Source organism: Panthera tigris, chromosome D3 (assembly GCF_018350195.1).
Source record: "Panthera tigris isolate Pti1 chromosome D3, P.tigris_Pti1_mat1.1, whole genome shotgun sequence".
NCBI classification, from domain to species: Eukaryota; Metazoa; Chordata; class Mammalia; order Carnivora; family Felidae; genus Panthera; species Panthera tigris.
Genome location: NC_056671.1, coordinates 74,396,502 through 74,418,826, shown reverse-complemented (window position 1 = coordinate 74,418,826; position 22,325 = coordinate 74,396,502). Strand labels below are relative to the sequence as shown.

Genomic DNA, 22,325 nt, shown 5'->3' with positions numbered 1-22,325 from the left:
TTTTGGGAACTCCATTTAAACCTATATTAGACCACTTAAAATTGTTCCACAGTTCACTGATGCTCTCTTCATTTTCAAAAAATTCTCCTTTCTGGGGCGCCTGGTTGGCTCAGTTGGTTAAGCGTCCAACTTCAGCTCAGGTCATGATCTTGCGATTCATGGGTTCGAGGCCTACATCAGGTTCTGTGCTGACAGCTTGGAGCCTGGAGCTTGCTTCAGATTCTGTGTCTCCCTCTCTCTCTGCCCCTCCCCAGCTTGTGCTCTGTCTGTCTTTCTCTCTCTCTCCCTCAAAAATATATGAACATTTAAAAAATTAAAAAAAATTCTTTCTCTGTGTTTCACTTAAATGGTCTTTATCATTATGTCTCCAAGTTCACTAATCTTTTTTTTCCTGCAATGTCTAATCTAGCATATTTTTCACCTCACACATTGTAGTGTGTATGTCTGAATCCATGTCACTAGTGTATTTTTTTTCTACTTAACTTAGTAAACTCATGGAATACAGTTATAATAACTATTTCACTGTCCTTGCCAGCTAATTCTTTTGTTTAGGTCAGTTTTGGTCCTTTTTCAACTAATTGATTTTTCCTCATTAGTGGATATGTTTTCCTTCCTTTTGTCATGCCCAGTAATTTTTAATTGGATACCAGATTAATTTTACATTTTTGGGTACTGAATATTTTGTATTCCTATAAATATTCTTCATTTTTGTTCTGCAACAGGAGTTACTTGTAAACAATTTCATCCTTTCCAGTCTTACTTTTAAGATTTATTAGACAAAATTATAGCAGTGCTTATGGGAGGGTTAATTATTCTCCACGATTGAGGCAAGATCTATATTCTTCCCAATACCCTGTGAATCATGGGATTCTCCAATCTTGCTAATGGAAACAGGTGATACTTTCAATTCTGTGTGAATGTAAAGCACTGGTATCCCTAATCATTTGAAGTGATCCTTTTCCTGGCCTGGAATAATTTCATCACATACATGATCTGATCAGCACTAAGCTAAATATCTGGGGAAGCCCTCTGTAAATGTCCACAGTCCTTCCCTGTGCAACTCTTTCTTCACCCATATTCTGCCCTATATAATCTAGTTTCTTCTCTGTGCAGCTCTCAACTGTCCCATACTCTGCTCTGTATAATCCAGCCCTCTTGATCTTTCTTACTTCTGCCTTAATTCAGGGATTCAACTAGCTTCCATCTGGGTTCTCCTCCTTGTACTGCAACCTAGAAATTCTCTCAGAGTGGTAATCTTGGGACAATTGTATAGCTGGCTTACTTAATTTGTTTTAAAAACTTTATTTAATAGCTTGTTGGCCACTGTCTTGAAATCCACTGTGTCACATATTTTGGTTTTGGTTTGTTATTGTTTGTTGTTGTTGTTGTTGTTGTTGTTGTTTTATTGTTTCAGGCAGGAAGGTAAATCTGATCCGTGTTATTTCACCTTGGCCAGAAGCAGCAGTGTTGTTATTATTTTAAAATTTGCTTCTTTCCCTGGCAGCACTTATAACTGATTTCCTGTGTGATAACAGAGAGTTCTGGTCCTTAGCACATCTCCAAAATAATGGCTTGGACATTCTAATTCATCATTGGGTCTCCAAGGTTACCCAAGTGAATGGCAGTGCTGTAAAAATATAAGCATTTTCTATGTCTAACTGACAGAGGGAAATATAAAGTTTCAGGGGAGTTTCCATATAATGTCACATTTCTAGGTGTCCTGGAGTAGAACAAACTTCTACTTGATAAAAGAAATCACACAAATGATAATAGACTATTATCATTACTCAGTTGATTCTGTCTTCATTTAAAAAAGGCAAAACAAAACAAAACAAAAAACTATACAGTGTAAAGGATAGTAAAAAGAAAAGATTTAACGTATTTAAAAGAAAACTTCTTTAAATTTTTTTAATGCTTATTCGTTTTTGAGAGAGAGAGAGAGAGTTTGTGTGTGAGTGGGAAGGGGCAGAGAAACAGGAAAACACAGAATCTGAAGTAGGCTCCAGGCTCTGAGCCGCTAGCACAGAACCCGGGTGTGGGGCTCAAACCCATGGACTGTGAGATCATGACCTGAGCTGAACCACCCAGGTGCTTCTTTTAACATAAGCAGATAATTATGTACAAAAGTTTGGACCATTTAAAAACAAAGCACTGTCTATTTATTTAAATAAGTTACTTAAGATCTCTATGAAATAGTTAAATGAATGAGATTTTTTAAAACCTATTTGAGTTATTCTGTCTCATCACTAGTTTTTCACAAATTCTTTTAGTTACCGCATCAAACACAGATAAGAACTGCTATCTGTGGCAGATGGCCCTGTTCTCTTTCATACCTTGAAGTGACAATTTTCTCTGTTAAATATATTCTCCAATTCATCCTGCTTTTTTCTTCCTTAAGTCTAAATTATATATTGATAAGTGTGCAGCATTTAAAAAAATTAAGCCTTTTTGTGTGCAGACACCAGTACACTTTCATTTGGGAAATATAAGTTTTCAGAAAAGAAGATCTTCACTGAGCCCAGAGCGGCAGGGCTCATTTGCCAAAACAGTATCGTCTGACTTGCATTTCAGTCTTTCAGCAGAAAGAATGAGAAGACTATAAACTGAGTAAAATTACCGCCCAATAAAGTCTTACCTATCTTAAAAAAGAGAGATGGCTTTCACAAACATATATTTGCTTTAATTTATTAAGCTCTGATGAGAAAATTTCATAAACTCTTATTACCTCTACACTGTGACAGAGAAATCCTACATTTTTCTGCCTTTCAGGGATACATGAGGATTTATCCTATCTTTTGTTAGGAGTCTAGAAGAAAGAAGAACAGGGGCTGGGATCAGGAAGGGCTTCACTGGGTATGAAGTACTGAAGACAGGACTTAAACCATGGATAGCATTTCAGGTGTAGTTCCAAAGAAGACAGGGCACAAGTTGAGAGACGGCAAAGATGTCACACCTTCAGAAAGGAGTGGTTGGGTGATTTTGTTAAAGCAGCAGGTTTGTGTGGAAGGATGGTGCCAGCTAATACTGGAAAGAGAGGTTAGCTTTGTCGTGAAGGGGTTTAAAACCTAAGCTAGGATCCTTGTTCTTTAGTTAGCCACTGGTGGTTGTTAGATATTTCTGAGTAAAGGATATAAAAATAGATGTGCTTAAGGAGGGTGAACATGGAAACGGTGGTTAGACTAGATGGTGGACAGCATGAGGAGCATGTGACCTTAGGGATCAGGAGAGAAGTAATGGTTCCCTAAATCAACATGGCCTTTGTCAGATTAAATGTTCTTTCACAAACAGGATCTTATCCTTCTAATAATCAGGTAAGGTAAGTAGAAATACAAGAAAATCAAGGTTCAGTTCAGATCCTTTGATTCATGCCAAGGTTCTCTTCACCATACCATCCTGCATTTTGGCAACTTGGAAATCAACTCTACAACTAGAGATCAACTCTAAAACTTGGAGATCAACTCTTCAACTTGGAAATCAAGTTTACAACTAGAGATCAACTCTACAACTTGGAGATCAACTCTACAACTGTGAGACTTCAAATAGTGCTCAGCCTCAGAGGTTCTGGGAGTTCCTTCAAGGGCTGCAAATGTAGGCCCAAGGCTGTCAGTCCAGCCTCTTCTTACCATCACTGCCTTTCTTACATATTGGAATTTCTTATACAACTTCCGTTGACAAAGATGTTGTGGAGGCAAACAAAAAATCTAATTAAAAATTTAAAAATTGCCAATCTACAGAACTTTGTGACTCATTAGCTATGGGGTATGAGGGAGATAGGGAAATCAAGACTTCTTTCATAAGATTAGGGCCTGAGTACTTGGAACAATCATAGCAACAGCAATAGTAACAAGGAAAGCAGTCACAATTGCACCAAGAATCATAAAATACCTAGGAATAAACCTAACCAAAGATGTAAAAGATCTGTATGCTGAAAAGTATAGAAAGCTTATGAAGGAAATTGAAGAAGATACAAAGAAATGGAAAAACATCCCATGCTCATGGATTGGGAGAATAAATATTGTTAAAATGTCAATAATTCCCAAAACAATCTACACATTCAAAGCAATCTCAATCAAAATTGCACCACCATTCTTCTCAAAGCTAGAATAAGCAATCTTAAAATTTTTATGGAACCACAAAAGACCATGAATAGCCAAGTAATATTGAAGAAGAAGACCAAAGCAGGAGGCATCACAATCCCAGACTTTAGCCTCTACTACAAAACTATCATCATCAAGACAGCATGGTATGGGCACAAAAACAGACACATAGACCAATGGAATAGAAGAGAGACTCCAGAATTGACCCCACAAAAGTATGGCCAACTAATCTTTGACAAAGCAGGAAAGAATATCCAATGGAAAAAAGACAGTCTCTTTAACAAATGGTGCTGGAGAACTGGACAGCAATATGCAGAAGAAAGAAACTAGACCACTTTCTTACACCATTCACAAAAATAAACTCAAAATGGATGAAGGACCTAAATGTGAGACAGGAAACCATCAAAACCCTAGAGGAGAAAGCAGGAAAGAAACCTCTCTGACCTCTGCCGCAGCAATTTCTTACTTGACACATCTCCAGAGGCAAAGGAATTAAAAGCAAAAAATGAACTATTGGGACCTCATCAAGATAAAACCTTCTGCACTACAAAGGAAACAATCAACAAAACTAAAAGGCAACTGATGGAATGGGAAAAGATATTTGCAAATGACATATTGGATAAAGGGCTAGTATCCAAAATCTGTAAAGACCTCACCAAACTCCACACCCAAAAAAACAAATAATCCAGTGAAGAAATGGGCAGAAGATATGAATAGACACTTTTTTAAAGAAGACATCCAGATGGCCAACATGCACATGAAAAGATGCTCAACTTCACTCCTCATCAGGGAAATACAAATCAAAACCACACTCAGATATCACCTCACACCAGTCAGAGTGGCCAAAATGAACAAATCAGGAGACTATAGATGCTGGAGAGGATGTGGACAAATGGGAACCCTCTTGCACTGTTGGTGGGAATGCAAACTCATGCAACCACTCTGGAAAACAGTGTGGAGGTTCCTCAAAACATTAAAAATAGATCTACCCTATGACCCAGCAATAGCACTGCTAGGAATTTACCCAAGGGATACAGGAGTGCTGATGCATAGGGGCACTTGTACCCCAATGTTTATAGCAGCACTTTCAACAATAGCCAAATTATGGAAAGAGCCTAAATGTCCATCAACTGACGAATGGATAAAGAAGATGTGGCTTATATATACAATGGAATACTACTTGGCAATGAGAAGGAATGAAATCTGGTCATTTGTAGCAACGTGGATGGAACTGGAGAGTGTTATGCTAAATGAAATAAGTCATACAGAGAAAGACAGATACCATATGATTTCATTCATATGTGGATTCTGAGAAACTCAACCGAAGACCAGTGGGGAGAGGAAAGGGGAGAAAAAGTTACAGAAGGAAGGAGGCAAACCATAAGAGACTCTTAAATACTGAGAACTGAGGGTTGATGGGGCTGGGGGGGAGGGGAAAGTGGGTGATGGGCATTGAGGAGGGCACCTGTTGGGATGAGCACTGGATGTTGAATGGAAACCAATTTGACAATAAATTTCATTAAATAAATAAATAAATAAATAAATAAATAAATAAATAAATAAGGAAAGCTGCAAGGCTGGTGTGGAAAGACAAATATACTAGGTTTGGTTTTTGATGAAGCTGAAGATATTGTTTAAACATTCTGCAGGATCTAAAGGATAGTTAATACCTAATTTCTACTCACAAAGATTTGAAATTTTTACCAAAAAATCCTAGTCATTAATTCCTAACAGTTAAAGTTAAATGAATAACTCAATCAATAAGTACTTCAAAGAGAAGAACTATTGTGGACTAAAGTCATCAGAGAACTCTTCATCAAAAGCTTAGAATTGATCTACACTGTAAATACTGTCTAGATGGTTGACAGAGGATTTGGGCCAGAACAGAGCTGGGTGCTTACATAACTCACCAACTCTGAATTGCATTAATTTGGTAAAAGCCAGTGGTTTATAATTTTGCAAATGTGTTAGGATGAGTTCATTTTCTGGCATTACCATAGGAAAACGTAGAGAGAGATTGTTCCAAACCCCAGAGACCCTCCCATGGACCCAGAGAAATCAGACAATGACAGCTTGATGTGAGATGCTACTGTTATCCGCATTCAAGCGTTGGTCCCTTGCTTTTCCATCATGTCTAGTGATGAGGTTGACTCTAGGTCAAACCAGACAGCAGGATGTGAGCATTCAGCTTCATGAATGTTTCCACAATATCAGTAAAGGGATCAGATAGAAGAGAAGAGGTAGCCAGGAAAGTAACAGCAGGTTCCACAAGAGAGAAAGGACATAACAAAATCAGAAGCCTAAAGAGTTATGATGATTTTCTGTCTCTTCTCACTTCTATGTGGCAAATGAAAAATGGCTTCATCCATAGGCTCTGTATCTACTGGACATGGCTGGGACTTCTCAAGCCAGTCCTCTATGTGGGATTTCAAATGTCCTCTTACTCAAACAATACCATTTAAAAGGCCCTGGAGAAAACAGCAAAAATACAGATATGCCCACCAAGCCTCCTGAAAACTCTTCAGCCTAGAATTCGGCCTGAACAAAGAACCTTACAACATTCTCTTTTCCATCATTCTGAAAGATTGTAAAAGTTTCTAAATGTAATTTTTATCACCTTTCTTTCCTTTCCTTTCCTTTTTTTTTTTTTACCATTTATGAACATATGTGTTTTTTATGATATTCACAACATGCTTGTGTCACAAGATTCAAATTTAATTTCCTGCAATTACTGCACAATATGCATGGCAAAAAATGATATAAAAATGACAGAAAATAATAAACAGTTACTCCATTTCTGCTAAGTTACCTTTTGGAAATAAAACTGAAGCATAACCCAGCCAAGGCTTTTGATTGGCTGTCTCCAACCCATGTTGTTTAGAGGCATCGGTAATAATCGTTAGAAAATTTCAAATCTTCCGATAGTAACAGGATTTAGTTTATTGGGAAATTATCATCCTGCATGTCTAGAGATTTAAGAGAGGTTGTAACTTCCTTCTTACTACTCAGGAAATGTGGAATTAGGGTGGTTAGCTAGTAGTTTATCAACAATGCTTTGCACCTTCTAATTTGGAGTCAAATGCACTTGAGTTAATTTATTCATATCATCAGGTCTCTCATTTCTTACAGGTAGCAATGACAAACTTACCAGACAAAAGCTTATTTATGAGAGAGGTGGAAGACACATCCTTCCTCCTACTATATCCGAGGAGGCATAAAGCACATCGATTAAGAGCTCTGAATCTGAGGAAAGCAGACTGGTTTAAAATCCTGCTCCACCACTTGGTAACAGTGACATTGGGACAAGACTTTTAACCATTATAAGCTTCAATGTCCCCTTCACTAAAATAGTCATTTGAAAGGTTTCTACTTTATACGTTTGTTAGGGATTAAGTGAGGTGATACATATAACATGCCTGGTAAAATGTAAGCATTTAATACATGTTAGCTATTGTTATAATGATAACGCCACCCACAACAATGGTGAGTGTCCAAGGCCTTTTTCAACATAGAGAATAGCTACGGTACCTTGAAGTAGAGGTAAGTGTACAGTAATTTCTGTTGCATGAGTGACACCTCCCACCTGTGTTTATTTGCTGAGTTCTAATTCAAGCATCCAAAAAAGGGACAAAATATGTTTTGCTTACTAGGTGTAATTTTCATGAAATGTCATCCCTGAATTGGCTTAACTTCTCCCAAATGTTCATGAGTGGGAGAAAATTCTCAAGTAAATAGGAAAAGAAAGGAAGAAAGGAGGAAGGAAGGGAGGGGGGAGGGAGGAAAGGATTGCAAGCCAGCAAGAATTGCAAAAGATAACTGATTTTAAAGATAAAATTGTTTGAAAAAAATAAAAAGAACAGAAAAGAAACATTAATTGACATCATCTCCCGCTAATTAAGGTGTATTGATACCATTATGTTGGCATCTGTTAGGCTACAGTTCTTCAAGGATGAGCCATACTTTAGTTGTTTTTACTCCACTAAAACATAGAAAAGACCTTTCCTGAATGATAGTAGGTCTACTGTTCCAACTATTTCCTTTCTTTAGCTCACTCACTAACAAATGACCCAGCTACTATGAAATAAAATGACATAATGGAGAATATTGGGGGATTATTTAAGACTCCCTCAAGTTGCCTCATTCCTGGCTGTTCATTGTTTCTTGATATTTCAAGTCTTCCAGCCCTTGGATTGGAGTCAACAGGAATGCACTAGTCCAGGATGAATAAACATTCCTGAGACATCTTTACTTGAAGAACACAAAGGTGGAGGAAGGAGACCACTAGAAGGGAATGGACTCCTTGAATGAGATTGAAAGAGAATGGCAAATTCTTAGACCAATTGTGTCTCTTGGCTGCCGAGAATCCTATGTTAAGAGTGAGTATGATCTTGTATCCAGGATAAGTGGGAATAAGTACCAGTCAAGAATGATTACTGAGCTCTGCATGGGCCCAGTATAAGAGCCACATGTTTATGTCATCCTTGGTCCAGAAGGTAGGGGCTCACATTGGATTATAAAGGAATCCAGCGTACAGGGCAGTGGTAATAAAGGAAATAAGGAAACTGGGGCCATAGAATCCTATTTTTCACAGAGAGATCATGCCAGTAGGTGATTCATCTATGGGCATCAATGAGTATCATGTCTCTTCTCTGCCACAGACACAGTCGAACAACAAAACCAGGACTGTTTAAACAACTGTGGATTGTCTACTATTTCCTACCACTACCACACTCACCCCCTGTATACACACACCTTCTCCTTTTATTGAATTGAACTAAACATCATTTGACATGAAAATTTTTTAAGTTTTTTTGTCATGGAAGCCAAGGTCATCAATCTGTGTACATGTTTATCAATCAGGTATTTTTCATGTTTTTAATTTCATGAGTTTCACATGGGTTATTGAAACATTTTAATGAAAAGACAGCCATAATAATTTTTAAGTGATTCAACACACGTAGGTCTTGCCTAGCGTGGAGTACATTTTAAAATGTGAGTAATAAGCCAGTGGCATGGAAACAGCAGGTTTCCACCAAAAACCATCTTGAAATCACATTTTGCACAGACCAAGTTCACGTGAACAGAAGTCTCTCGTCACCAGAATTTCCACTTCAGTTAACAACATTGAAACAATCCACTGGTATCTGCTTGAGTCCAAGGTCTTTCCATGGGCAAGTGCCCCCAAGCTAGTTCCCCTCAATGAAATAAGGGTCCGTGTACGGGAAACATGTACAGCTCCATTGTAATGTACATGTAAACATTCACGGAGTTGATTTATTGTGACCCCCATTTTCTTTTGAATTAATACCAAATGGAAAAGAAAATGCTTTAAAATTAAATGTTTCATAACAGTCACTCATGGAAAACAGTGCTAGCAGATGTGGACCGAGCATTATAATGTTGGCTCAAAACTGTCAAAAGTAAATCAGTGACCTTTTTTGCACGAGCAGAGGCTTAAGACTCAAAGAACTTTTTCCTTAGGCTGCATTAATGCAAGTAGAGTCTCCATATCCTGCACAGTGCTCTTTGGAACACATTTATTAAATTTGTTTTCAGTGCTGGTTCCCTAAAGGTAAGAGGGACAGTGACATATGAGGATAGAATTGTTCAGAAGAGGACAAATGTAAGGGACAGGGGAGCTCGAGAATCATGTGTTATAAGAAGCAAAGGAAGTGGATATGAGTTTTAAAAAGTGTAAGTTGTCTTCACGTAATTACCAGGATAATCTGAGGAATAGAAGCAATCTATTCCTTGTTGTTTCCCAGAGTAGAATGAAGATGAGGTTGAGATATTAGAAAAGCAAATTTTACCAAGATATGAATGTTTCCAAAGATCAGAGATTTGGCTTCCCCATTATGACGTGTTCCAGTCTTTACTGGTTGGTGTGCTTTAACCTCAATAAGGGTTTCCATGCTCTGGGAGGAAGGGGGTACTGCCTTCAAAAAACTCTGTTCATCTAATTTCCTATCACGCTTTGGTCTCTGCATTTGATTCCAGTCAGTCTTCATCTATCTATCTGTCTGTCTAACATTTATCTCATAACAACCAACAAATGGACCCATTTGTTAATTTTGTCAATCAAATATTTTCATAGATAAAATCATGTTATAAATGTACTCAACTAACTCGCTATTTAGAGGAAACGGAATACAAATCTTTTGTTAAGAATCCTTTTGCAGTGCAACTAATTCCTTCCAAAATGAAACTTTCCCCCCTTGAATTGGTATTTCTTACACAGAGACATCTGTATATCCCAACAGCGCAGGATAGCCCACAAATCACGAAATAGAAGAAATTCTGAATCTTACAACACCGAGGATCAACTCTACTCCTCCTCTCACTGAATAAACACTTCATTAGAATGCTTCACACTGGAAATATTAACACCAAATTAATGAAGTTCAATGCCATCAGGGAGCTACGACATTAACTTCTTGTGCTCTGTGAGGGAATTAAAGTCCTTTTTATAGAGTTCCTTCCCAAGTGTAGCACTAACTAGCTATGAGTTTTGCCTCAGCTACTTGAACTTCAATTTCCTCATCTATAGAATGGCGGTAACAGCACTATATGTCCTTGACCGTGAGAACTGCGTCCAAATATACGGCCACATGTAAAACATGCAGCTTCAGGGTGCCTTGAAGGAGCAGCCTCTGTTCTGCCTGGGGTGGCCACATCAGGAATATTTGAAGACAGAAGGAATCTTTAAAGGAATCGTTAATCCAATGCCAGGCAGCACCGCAGCTATCAAAGTACTTTTAATATAACCTTTTCCTTCTAGTTTCTCTAGCAAGATTAGTAATTAGAGAACCATCCCATCTAAAGCAGTGAATGACTATAATGTTATCTAAAGTTGTAACCAAGAGTAGACAGTTAACAACATGCTTAGGAGTTAGTATTTAGAGGGCTTTATATGAGATTAAAGCAATTATTACAGAAAAACACTGGATAATTTATGAAATCTTATTTTCAGGGGGGCAAATGTGGGAGTTTTCTTAGGGGCAGAATCACATTTTGTATGTTCTTGGCACCGTTTTAAAAAAATATATATCTTTCTTTCTGCTAAAAGGTTCACATGGTCTCCAAGCTACTATGTTGGTGAGGTTTCTAGTGAGTAGCAGATAGCAGTATTTTTACAAGCATGAATATTTACCCCATCAGGTCAATGCCCAACTGGTCTCTGGAATGTCTACAATCACAAAGATATGCTATGATGTACCATTATGTTCTCCAATCCAACAATTTATGTTTTCAACAATCCAACATCTAGCACTATCCTCTACTGATGAAATTTTTCTCCCTCCCTCCCCTTCCTTCCTTCCTTCCTTCCTTCCTTCCTTCCTTCCTTCCTTCCTCCATCCTTTCTTTTTCCTCAAAATTAAATGAAAACAGCAAGTCTGGATGGGAGGACAAAAATGGCTGTGACACTTGCTGTGTGACTTCAGGCAAATCATTTCCCCTCTTGGTCTCTGTTCTGTATTTGTATATAAGCAGGTGGGATGTGACTAGGAGTTGGCAAACCCCTGTCTATGGGCAACTCTGGCCTGCTGCTTGCTTCTGTATGATTTGAAAATAGCTTTTACATTTCTAAGTCATTGATAAAAGATCAAAAGAAGAAGAATATGTTGTGACATGTGGAAATTATAAGAAATTCAAATTTCAGTGCCATAAATAAAGTTTCATTGGAATACAGCCACACCCATTCATTTATGTATTCTCTATGGCTGCTGTTGTGCTAACATGGCAGAGCTGAGCAATTATGACTGAGATCATAGGGCCTGAAAAGCCAGAAATATTTACCATCTGGCTCTTTGAAGAAAAAGTTTGCTGACCCCTATACAATTACTAAGGTCCTTGCCAACTCAAATCGTTCATAATTTCTTCCCACTAACTTAATTTTAACTGCCTTTCTTTCCCTGATCTTTAGGCTTGTAAGAATTATGGAAACAGAATCTAAAATAAGTGAAGCAATATCAACAAAGTGATATGGCAAAGCTGGGGATGGAATGAAGGCCTTACTTTCGTGTCCTCCACAGTTGTCTGCCTCTCTTATCTCTATGGGGTCATCTTTTCCTGTGAACCTCTGCACCTCCCCTTTGACCTTTCTTGCTTGGGCTCACTAAGGTCACTTCTTGTACACACCACCCCTGTCCTACTGTATTGTAATAATAATAGGCCCTTAGATTTCTATAAACATGCCAAACTAAAGAAGGGGGTATGACTTTATTTTACAAAATAATAAACAAAAATTCCAATGGAATGGAGGTAGAATTAAAACCCTAATCTTACGATTCCCCATCTGGAGCTATTACTCTTGTGTCCTTTGTCAGTGGTTCCTTCCAGAAATTCAAATGATTTATTGCTAACATTTATTGAGCATTCGTGATTAAGTGTAGATAGAGTCTTGAACTTGGGAAGCAGTCATTTTGTATGTCCTCAGAGCCACGGTCAGACAGCCTTCCTCTCTTCCATCACCTTCAATCCCTTTGCTGTTTGCATTGTCTGGGTACAGTTGCCTTGAAAAGAATAGGTGCTCTCTTGTAAACTGTATAATCAAATAAAAACTGTTACCTGAAATCCTCTCTTTTTTATTACACACAGAATATGTATAACATTCTCACATAGATAGGCTTTATCCCCTGAACATAAGATTTCATAAAATATCAAGAGGTTGTAGGTAAATTTCTCTAAATGTCAACTCCGACCAAGACTTTGTAAAACATCTACTCCTGATCACAGCTTTAGAGAGCACCTTTGTCATTCTAGGGCATGGATCCTCTCCTCTACTAACCTCTTTAAGTGGACAATCAGATATTTTTGCAGATGTACCAGGGTGACAAGTATAATAACAAATCTCAGTGAAACTCAAATTTGGGTATTTTTTTAGTAATGAAAAAAAAGAAGAATATATGTAATCTTTTAAAGGCCCTAAGAGTAAACTTGTTCAGTGATCTGAATTTAGTAAGTCATTGATAAATTCAGCAAATATTTACTTTTGCCTTCTGGGCTCAGGATCCTCTGCCAAATATTATAGAGTGTAGACAATAGTACAACTAGGAAGGGCAAGACAACTAAGACACAGAAGAGTATCACAACATGACTGTAAGGGGGCCCACAAATAAATGCCTATGGAAGTTTACAGGTCCATGTTCCGGGTTGAACATGGATAGTTTCTTGGAGAATGTAGCTTGTGGCCTGTTCCTTGAAAGCTTGGGAGGATTTCACTGGAAAATATAAAAGAGATATTTTTGACCTGGATGAAGACATATGGCCTGAACAGAGGCCAACTGAAATGTGTCCCTGAAAATTCCTCTAGCAGATTTTTTTTTCTGGGTTTATTACTAAAAATAGAAAAAGAAAAAGGATAAAGTGTAGTTTTGAAGTCGGGATTTTTCTTCATTGCTTTTTCTCACTTCATATCTTTAGAGTTCAAGTGCCCTTTGAAGACATCTCTCTAAAGCTTTTACAAACTAATCTGAGGACATTTGTACCTAATTTATCCAGAGATGATAGGCCCTTGTACCGCACACATGGTCTGCATATTCTCGATTGCTACAGCCATTCTGATGATCCTTTTTATTGGTTTTATGATGGTGATAAAAAGGAAGTGTGTTGCATTTGCAAAGATTTTTAAAACATTATTTATACTTAGGATATCTGGTTGCATGCCCCTAAGTGCTGAAAATGAGTGGATTTGACTAAATAATGTGAAATAATACGGGAGTAATAGAAATGCGTTTGTCTGTCATCATGAGGAGTGTTAGGGCAGGAGGATTAGGGAAAAAGACTTTGAAAATCAGAGTTCTTGTTAGTGCCTCTTAATGGACTAACAATTTAGATCTAATTGATCACAGCTTTAATTGTCCATAATCTCTATATACTAGGGTAGCCTTGTGGGATATTACTAATCAAATTAAAACTAATTCAAAGCAATCTCCAATTACAGAATGTTTTGTCTCTCCTTTCAGGCTTGGGGAGTCAGGGGCAATGTTGTGTTGATGACAGGCTGAGCCACGTGCCACACAGGAGTAAACGGTTTCGAAGGCTCATTTTCACAGTATTGTGCTGCGTAGTGGCCTTACGCAATTGTATCTAACAAAAAAAAGACTTCATTTTTTTTTTAACTAAGAGAAAATGATGACACAATTATGCTTCCAGTTCAAACATATGAATCTGCCAAGCCCTTCACATCAGGCTTCATGGTGGCCTCATTCATTAGCAACACACAGAGTCAAATAAAGTGTTATAGACTGAATGTTTGTGTCTCCCCCAGATTCATATGTCAAAGCCCTATTTCTCCCCCTGACTCCATGTAGTGATATTAGGAGATGGAGATCTTGGAAGGTAATTAAAATTGGATGTGGTCTTGAGGGTGGAGCCTTTGTGAATGGGATTAGTGACCTTGTAAGGGTCCCACAGGAGCTTGCTTCTTTCTCTTCTCCCCATGGAAGGATGCAATGAGAAGACAGACTTCTACAAGCTAGGAAGTGGGCTCTCTATGGATATCTGATCTGTACTGCCCAAACCCCAGAACTGTGAGAAACAAATGTCTGTTGTTTCAGCCACCCGGTCCATGGAAATTTGTTACAGCAGCTCAAACTGATTAAGATGGGAAGTGATAGAAATCCTTGTGAACCTGAGGAGTAAGTATTTTTGTTACAGGTCAGTGTTGAATCATGTGATTTTATCGTGTTGGGTTGTCGACCGGGGAGATGAGTGAACTTTCACGACTCTACTTTAACAGCGCAAACCTTAGCCCAAAATCCCTGTAATCACCACCACAAGAAAACACGGGAAAACAAACCAGACTTTCCCATCCCTAACTCACGGCCGAATCCATCCACATACACTTTTTCTTGGTACATGAAAAATGCTTCTCCATTAAAAGCATTTTTAACTAACAAGGAGAGGGACATCATTTTGAAAATCTACCCAGTGGTTGCTAAAGGCTGCTAAAAATGTCACAAAAGACCGCAGATTTGTGCCACATATTAGGTAGGCCTTGTTTGGGGGCTGGTGGCAATTCTCATATCTATCCCTAGCTGTTCTCCAAGATGAAATGTTTCCAGCCTCAGTCCCCATAGCTGCCGTCAACTTCTTAGCCTTCGGAATCTTCCCATGTAGCCATATAGAGCATCTCCTACCTTCTCGCTGTAAGTCACATTTCCTGAATTTATCTGTTACTAGGAGAGTGGCACCCTCCATAGATGTTTTCAAGTACCCCATATTTACCTACCTCTTAACTCTTCCCATGCTGTATTAAAGTTGTCTATTCATATGCCCATGTTGCTCATATGACTGTGAAATTCTTGGGGACAGAAACAATATCTTATTCATATAGTATCCCCAGTATCTAGCACAGATCATGGTACAGAGTAAGCGCTTTATTAATATGTTGAATGAATCTGTAATTTCTGTGTGTATGGCCAAGTCCGAGCAACTTCTGTTCTTATCCTGTACTTGGTTTGAAGCAGAATTCAGCTCATGAGTGCATTTTAGAGCTCCAGTTCCATAGGGCATTGGACAAAATGGTTTTTAACGTCTCATGCAGAGATGGGAAGATAATTCACATCAAACCCTATCCAGAACACAAAATTCTTATTCCTCATTAAACAATCTCTGGTCTTCCCATCAAAATTAGTTTTCTCAGTCAGTTTCTCATCTCTTACCACCTCGCTTACACCATGTTCCTCTAAAAGGTCCCTCTCTGTTGTCTCTGCAATTCATGTCCTCCCCTCTCCTTGCAAACCCCATTGAAAACAAGTTGGCAAATTAGCTAAACAAGGATGATCTCATTTTCCTCAGTACGCTAGAATGTTATAGGCTAAAGGAGAAGGAATGGGGAGGGGTCTGAGTTAACCACAGATAATGGATTAATTAATGACCAATAGCAGGCTAAAAGCTGATTAGAGAACACATTGTTTATTCAAACTACTTCATCTTTTCTTTTCAATTTCTTGCCTGTTCTCTGCCTTCCTATTGCACATTTTTCTGAAGCTCAGCAAATATTTTGAGAAATCTGTCAACAATTCCTCTAGTTGAGTCCTCTAACAATTTTAATTTTTTTTTAATGTTTATTTATTTTTGAGAGAGAGAGGGAGACACAGAATCCGAAGTAGGCTCCAGGCTCTGAGCTGTCAGCACAGAGCCCGACGCAGGGCTCAAACCCAGGAACTGCGAGAGCATGACCTGAGCTGAAGTTGAAGTCAGATGCTTAACGTACTGAGCCACTGAGGTGCCCCGAGTCTTTTAAAGAAGGTACTACTTCTTTAAAATTACTGAAAGTTGTTGCCTTTGAGGAATAACTTCTAAACTTGGGACCAGTCTCTTACCAAAAGCTTTTTGTTCCTTAATGAAGATGATAAGATATTTCTGCAACTAACACTAGGTAATCAAGTGGAATTCCTGGCCACAATAACACAGAGGCATAATAACACCATCTACCTCATAGGGCCACTAGGAGTACAAAGAGAGGTACTACAGTTTCTAGCACATTGTGAATAAATCTTAGTTTTTATTGATGATAATATTAATTAATGCCAATATTGATTAACGACTATAATAATCTTGAGGAATTGCCTCAAGAATTTGGGCAAAGGGCCTTAAAAAGATAGTATACAAAGGATCCTTACTAATTATTAGCATACTGCACTTGCAACTGAATTTAAACTAATAGCCATTTTTAGTACAATTATTAATTACTACTGCTACAACCTGAGGCATTTTGCCCTAGACCTTCCGAACACACTTGATTACAAAGGACGCTGGGCTCCAAATTCTCTAACAAGAAAGTCAGCTGTCATTTTTCTATTAAGTAGCAAAATCACATGGTTTTCTATGTCCTTCCTCCTCTTAGGGTATTTTCTTGTAGACACAAAAGCAAGCATGGAAGTTTTAGAAGAAACTAATATATCAATGGGCAATCATGTTGACTATGGACATGAGTAGCTTTTTTTCAGGAAACTTTTGAAATAAAATTAGAAAGAATGGGGAATAAATAAAAATTTGATTTCCAGGACAAGATGTCTTGTGGTTAAATCTACAAAGGCAAGGAAGCCTAGATTTGACAGAAACTGTCTGCATCCACAGCAAAAATGACAATAGTGTAAAGGTATATTGAGTTCCACTTTTGTGATGTTCTACTAGATATTCTAGTGTAACAGAAGGGAAGCCAAGGAAAAACTGGCCTTTACAGGACCATCTGGGAGACGTTCCCTGGGAAATTCAAGATTAGGGATCCTGCATTTGAGTCATTTGTGGCTTAATTCAGTGGAGAACCTTATGAGATGAGACTCCTTAGTTCAAGGAAAGAAGGGCTTTAAAATCCTATAAACAAAGGCTTCTAGGAAATCAAATAGCTCTTACCAAACATCTGATGAATTAAGTGCAAATGATTTAGAAACATGTGGATTAAATTTCCTTTAAAGTGCACATGGGTTTAAAAGTTAAAAGGGAAAAATTTGCTTTATGAAAGTCATTTTGGGTTTTGTTAAACCCAATAAAAGGAGGCAGGTCTGTGTTTCCTCCCATGAATGTATCAGTGTATTAAATGTTCCAGTAATAATCACTTATTGTTCAAATTCTACAAGATTCCTTGGGGTAAGGCTGAGAATGAAATTCTGTATTCTGTATAAGGCAAGACTTAAGGAATATCTAAACCGACCACAGGAAGATTTGGGTTTCTCTTACGTATGTCAAGAAATTACAATATATAAAATTTTAGGACAAGTTCTGAACTAGATAAAGCCATATATTCTCTAATCTTATAAAGAGTGATTGTAATGAAAAGAAAACAAAGTGTGGAATCCAAATTAGGTTTGGGCCTCTCCACTTACAAGCTGTGTAATCTTGGGAAAATAACTGGCCATCTCTCAATCATACTTTAATAACATCTGCTTAAAAAGACTGCTGTGAGGATCCTAATGAAGAGTGTACATACAGATACTAGGTGAGTTGTTAACATTTTATAAAGGTACTCTTTCCCTTAGGTTTCAGCGATACACAAAACATAAATATATACCTACTTTCTAATCCATTGGGAACATTAAGAAGCTAACTGAAAATCAAAGAAAGGTAGTTTTCCTTTAGGTTATCAGACTCACAGGTTAATGATCTATTAAGATCTCAGAAATTCCCCTTTAAGCTGTTAAGTATTTATCACCTGTAAGAATATTTGCCAAAATCTATTCCTTGAATCAACATTTATACAACATGATATGGTTTCAAAATAACATTGAATGATCAGAGAAGTTTGCGAACCACCACATATTCTAATAGGGAGTCAAGATGATCTGTAGCATATTAAAATCACTGAAAAAAAGACATGAGTGAATCAGGTAACCCCTCCCCTCTTTTTTTAGCCTTGTTAATATCATGGAACACACTTTTACAAATCCTTTAAGAAAATGAGTTTTTTTCTGTATAGATTGGCTTGTGTAAATAAGGATTTCCTTTAATTTTCCCTACACCCTCAAAAAATTTCTTCAAGCTTCTAGAAACAAGAGGAGAAAGTTAGTTTCCTATTCCAGGATGTAACATGAAAACTGATCTTCCATTATCCATATCTTAAAGATTTTATTTTAGCACAAGGCCTGCATGTAACAAGTACTTTATAAATACTGACATATAAACTTTGGCCTTTTAACTTTTTTCCACTCTAAATAGTTTCTTTATTCATGCCTCATGTAAAGTTGCTCTATACTCTTGACAATTTTAATTACCTTATTCTCAGTCTTCTCCAGCTTTTTATTTCTCTCTTGAAGTAGACAGATCAGAACAGCCTTGAAGTATTTCAACTGTGGACACCCTACATGTAAGACAAGATTTGCTGTTTTGTTTCTGATGATGCCCAGCACCTTGTAGACCTTCCTGGTGTAAACTCAGGAGGGAAGTAGATTTCCACCTTGGACTCTAGTCTGTAACATATAGTCTGCATGTCACTTTTGTTTTATTGAAATCTTGTATTAAAAATGAGGTATATTGGGTACCAGAGTGGCTCAGTTGGTTGAGCATCCAAATTCGGCTCAGGTCATGATCTCATGGTTTGTGGGTTCAAGCTCCATGTCAGGCTCTGTGGTGACAGCTCAGAGCCTGGAGCCTGCTTCGGATTCTATATCCCTCTCTGCCCCTCCCCTGCTCTCTCTCTCTCTCTCTCTTTCAAAAGTACATAAACATTAAAAAAATTTTTAATAAAAAATGAGATATATTAAGATCTCAATATGCTATGATTTAAGAATACTGTATAAAATTTCTTTTTGAGGAGTTTTCACTACATATTGCATGTGATGGTAATTTGAAGCCAACATTTAAAAAAAATTTGACCTTACTAATCTGCCTTCTCAGAGTTCAGCTCATTGCCATGGCCTTCTCCCTTCTGCTCTTTCCCCATGCCTTTTAAAAATCCTACTGCCTTTATCAAACTTCTTTCCTTTTCTTTCATTCATAGCTCCTATTATTATCCCTGCATTCCCTTATATGTTTATTTACATATTATTCATACAAAAGAATCCTCAAAACAAGTTCCACATCATATACATTTCATATGAAATTCCTATATATTATCTCTTTCTTTTTTAAGATTCACAGGGCACATTAGTACAAAAAGGCTCTGAGAAGTCCTGCAGAAAAAGAAACCTGGTGAACAAAGTTTTGTCCAGTGTGTCCAAAGTATTGATCACTGTACACTATTTCTTAATTAATATCCAGTTTAGAAATAGACTGATTGGAAAGGCTCATGTTAAGAAGTTTATTATCTCCTGTGTACAGCACAGTGCCCAGCACTTGATAAACACATGAAGAGTTTTTACAAGTCCTTCTGGAGTTCAGTGAACACACAGAACAATTAAAGCGGGAATTAGAGAACCTGAACTATGCTTTCAGGATGCCGAGTGGCAAACAATAGAAACCAGCCTTGTTAAATTTAAGAGGAAAATAAATTTTTTTAAGGATAATAAGTAGCTTCCAGTATCTCTGGGTCAAAAGTTTAGAGACTACTCAGCCAGGGACATCTAGAATGACAATAATGTTCTCTAAAGCTGTGATTAGAAACATTTATTTTTAGAGAAAGAGAGCGTGAGGATGAGGGCCAGAGGGAGGGAGGGAGAGAGAGAGAGAGAGAGAGAGAGAGAGAGAAGAAGAAGGAGGAGGAGGAGGAGGAGGAGGAGGAGGAGGAGGAGGAGGAGGAGGAGGAGAGAGAGAGAATCTCAAGCAGGCTCCACACTCAGTGCAGAGCCTGATGTGGGGCTTGATCCCCCAACTCTGAGACCATGACACGAGCCAAAATCAAGATTCAGATGCTCAACTGACTGAGCTACCCAGGCCCTCCTAATTAAAAACATTTTTAAGTTTATTATTGTTCTCTTTTCATTGTTTTTAGCAGTGGAAGTATGGTATTGTGGCAAAGAGACATGGGTTTGCATCCCAGCTTTTTCTGAGCCTTGACCTAGAAAAGTCAGCCATTCAATCTGAGTTGTGCAGAATAATGATCATAGAACATACTTTGGAGGGCTCTTAGGAGGCTGAAATAAGAAAACACATGTTAAGCTCTTGGTACACAGTAGATGATTCATAAAGGGTAGCTATGTTATATTTTAAAGAGAAATGTGTTTTTAATTCAGGGAATAATCCTTTCATCACTTGGAAACATTGAAGGTCCAAGGAAGAGGGGGCAGGTGATCAGGACACAGGCTTTTACTGGGAATCTGCACTTGTCCAGTCTGATTTTGGCCCATCATGTCTTGATGGCAGAGGTCTCACCTTAAACCCAAACCTCAGGGACTCTTCTGGCATATGCCTCCTTTTAGGGAGAAGGCTAAAGGTTTGGACCAGATGACTTTAACTTCAATTTTTTTTAATGATTTATTGATTCTAATTAAAAAATTTTTTAATGTATAGCAGAAACTAGTTAGCTTTAATTTAGGACTGACATTTACATCCTGCCTGGGAAGTAAGAATCCAAGGTGGACAGTTCATTTTCATTTTGGTGAAAAGCATCATTTAAATGTCAGAAAACTGCATATTTAACATTTGCAGTAATTAAGGGACTTTAATTTAATAATAAATCTCTCTGTCTTTATCTATTTACACACTTTCCTCTGTCCTGGTCTGGCACTTTCCTTAGTGAATCAACTATCACTAATTGCTTCTTTTTGAAGTGTAAATATGTTTTAATTCTTCTTACAGGCCAAGTAGCACGTTTATTATTTAATTGGTAATTACTTCTTCCATGAATTACTTCCTTTTGGGGGCTTCTCCCAGGGGAGCAAAGAATTTTGTTTACACTTTGCCACCGTGGAAATCAATCTCTCTCTAATTCTGAGGGAGCCTGCTTCATGACATTCACCTCCAACAGGCCTTCCTCTGAGAGCCATACTCATCACAACTGCCAATGGGGACAGTACAGTGTCTCACAGGGACAGACTGGATGAGGATGGAAAGAGCATGGAAATACTTTGTGATTTTAATTTGCCTTACATTGCAGAGTACACGTTTAATATTACAAATTTGTAGCTGAATGATGGTTGACTTACATTTAAGGGTTCGGGTTGTCAAGGTCTATCCTAAGGTCTATTAGCCAAAGTGCTGGTTTCCATATCCCACTATAAGCAGCTTCAGTAAGGTTGAAGTCATGGGAGACTGCAGGAGTTCAGATGCCCTTTGGAGAAGCAAAGGTCAATATATGCATCCCGGATAGAGCATGAGATAATAATTTATACTGAAAACCAATCAATACAACAGCAACACATAGTTTTCTGATATTCTGGGGCACACAATAAACAAGGAGCAATATAATTTAGCCTAATGTAAACATTACTCTTTAGCCTATGAATTGAAACAATGATTTTCTTTCATTTACCTAGAAAATGCATACATACGGACACGACGTTGAGAAGCACACAAGTGTTCGGTGATAAGTTAATATCTGGCTGAAGTCCATCAGCCATTGTAACAACTATTCTCTCTTCTTCTCTACTCTTCCGGGGATAATCTGCACACATATAAGTATGTAAGCATACGTATTCTTTTGTGTTTCACAAATGACAGCATACCATACATGCTGCCTGTGCCTTATTTTATTTTCATTTGACAATGTTTCTTAACTATAGCATACACATGGGATAAGCTCATTTAAAAAAAATTTTTTTAACGTTTATTCATTTTTGAGAGATGGAGAGAGACAGAGTGTGAGTGGGGGAGGGGCAGAGAGAGAGGGAGACACAGAATCCGAAGCAG

At 37.9% G+C, this 22,325-nt stretch overlaps 1 long non-coding RNA gene across 1 annotated transcript; it reads right to left on the bottom strand.

Moving 5' to 3' along the window:
* Positions 1–12,393: 12,393 nt before the first annotated feature.
* LOC122232624 lies at positions 12,394–21,743 on the bottom strand. Its single transcript, XR_006209983.1, has 3 exons — positions 21,623–21,743; positions 18,815–18,900; positions 12,394–12,639 (listed from the first exon to the last, which is right to left on the bottom strand). It is a non-coding gene; the product is annotated as an uncharacterized LOC122232624 (long non-coding RNA).
* Between the last annotated feature and the right edge of the window lie 582 nt (positions 21,744–22,325).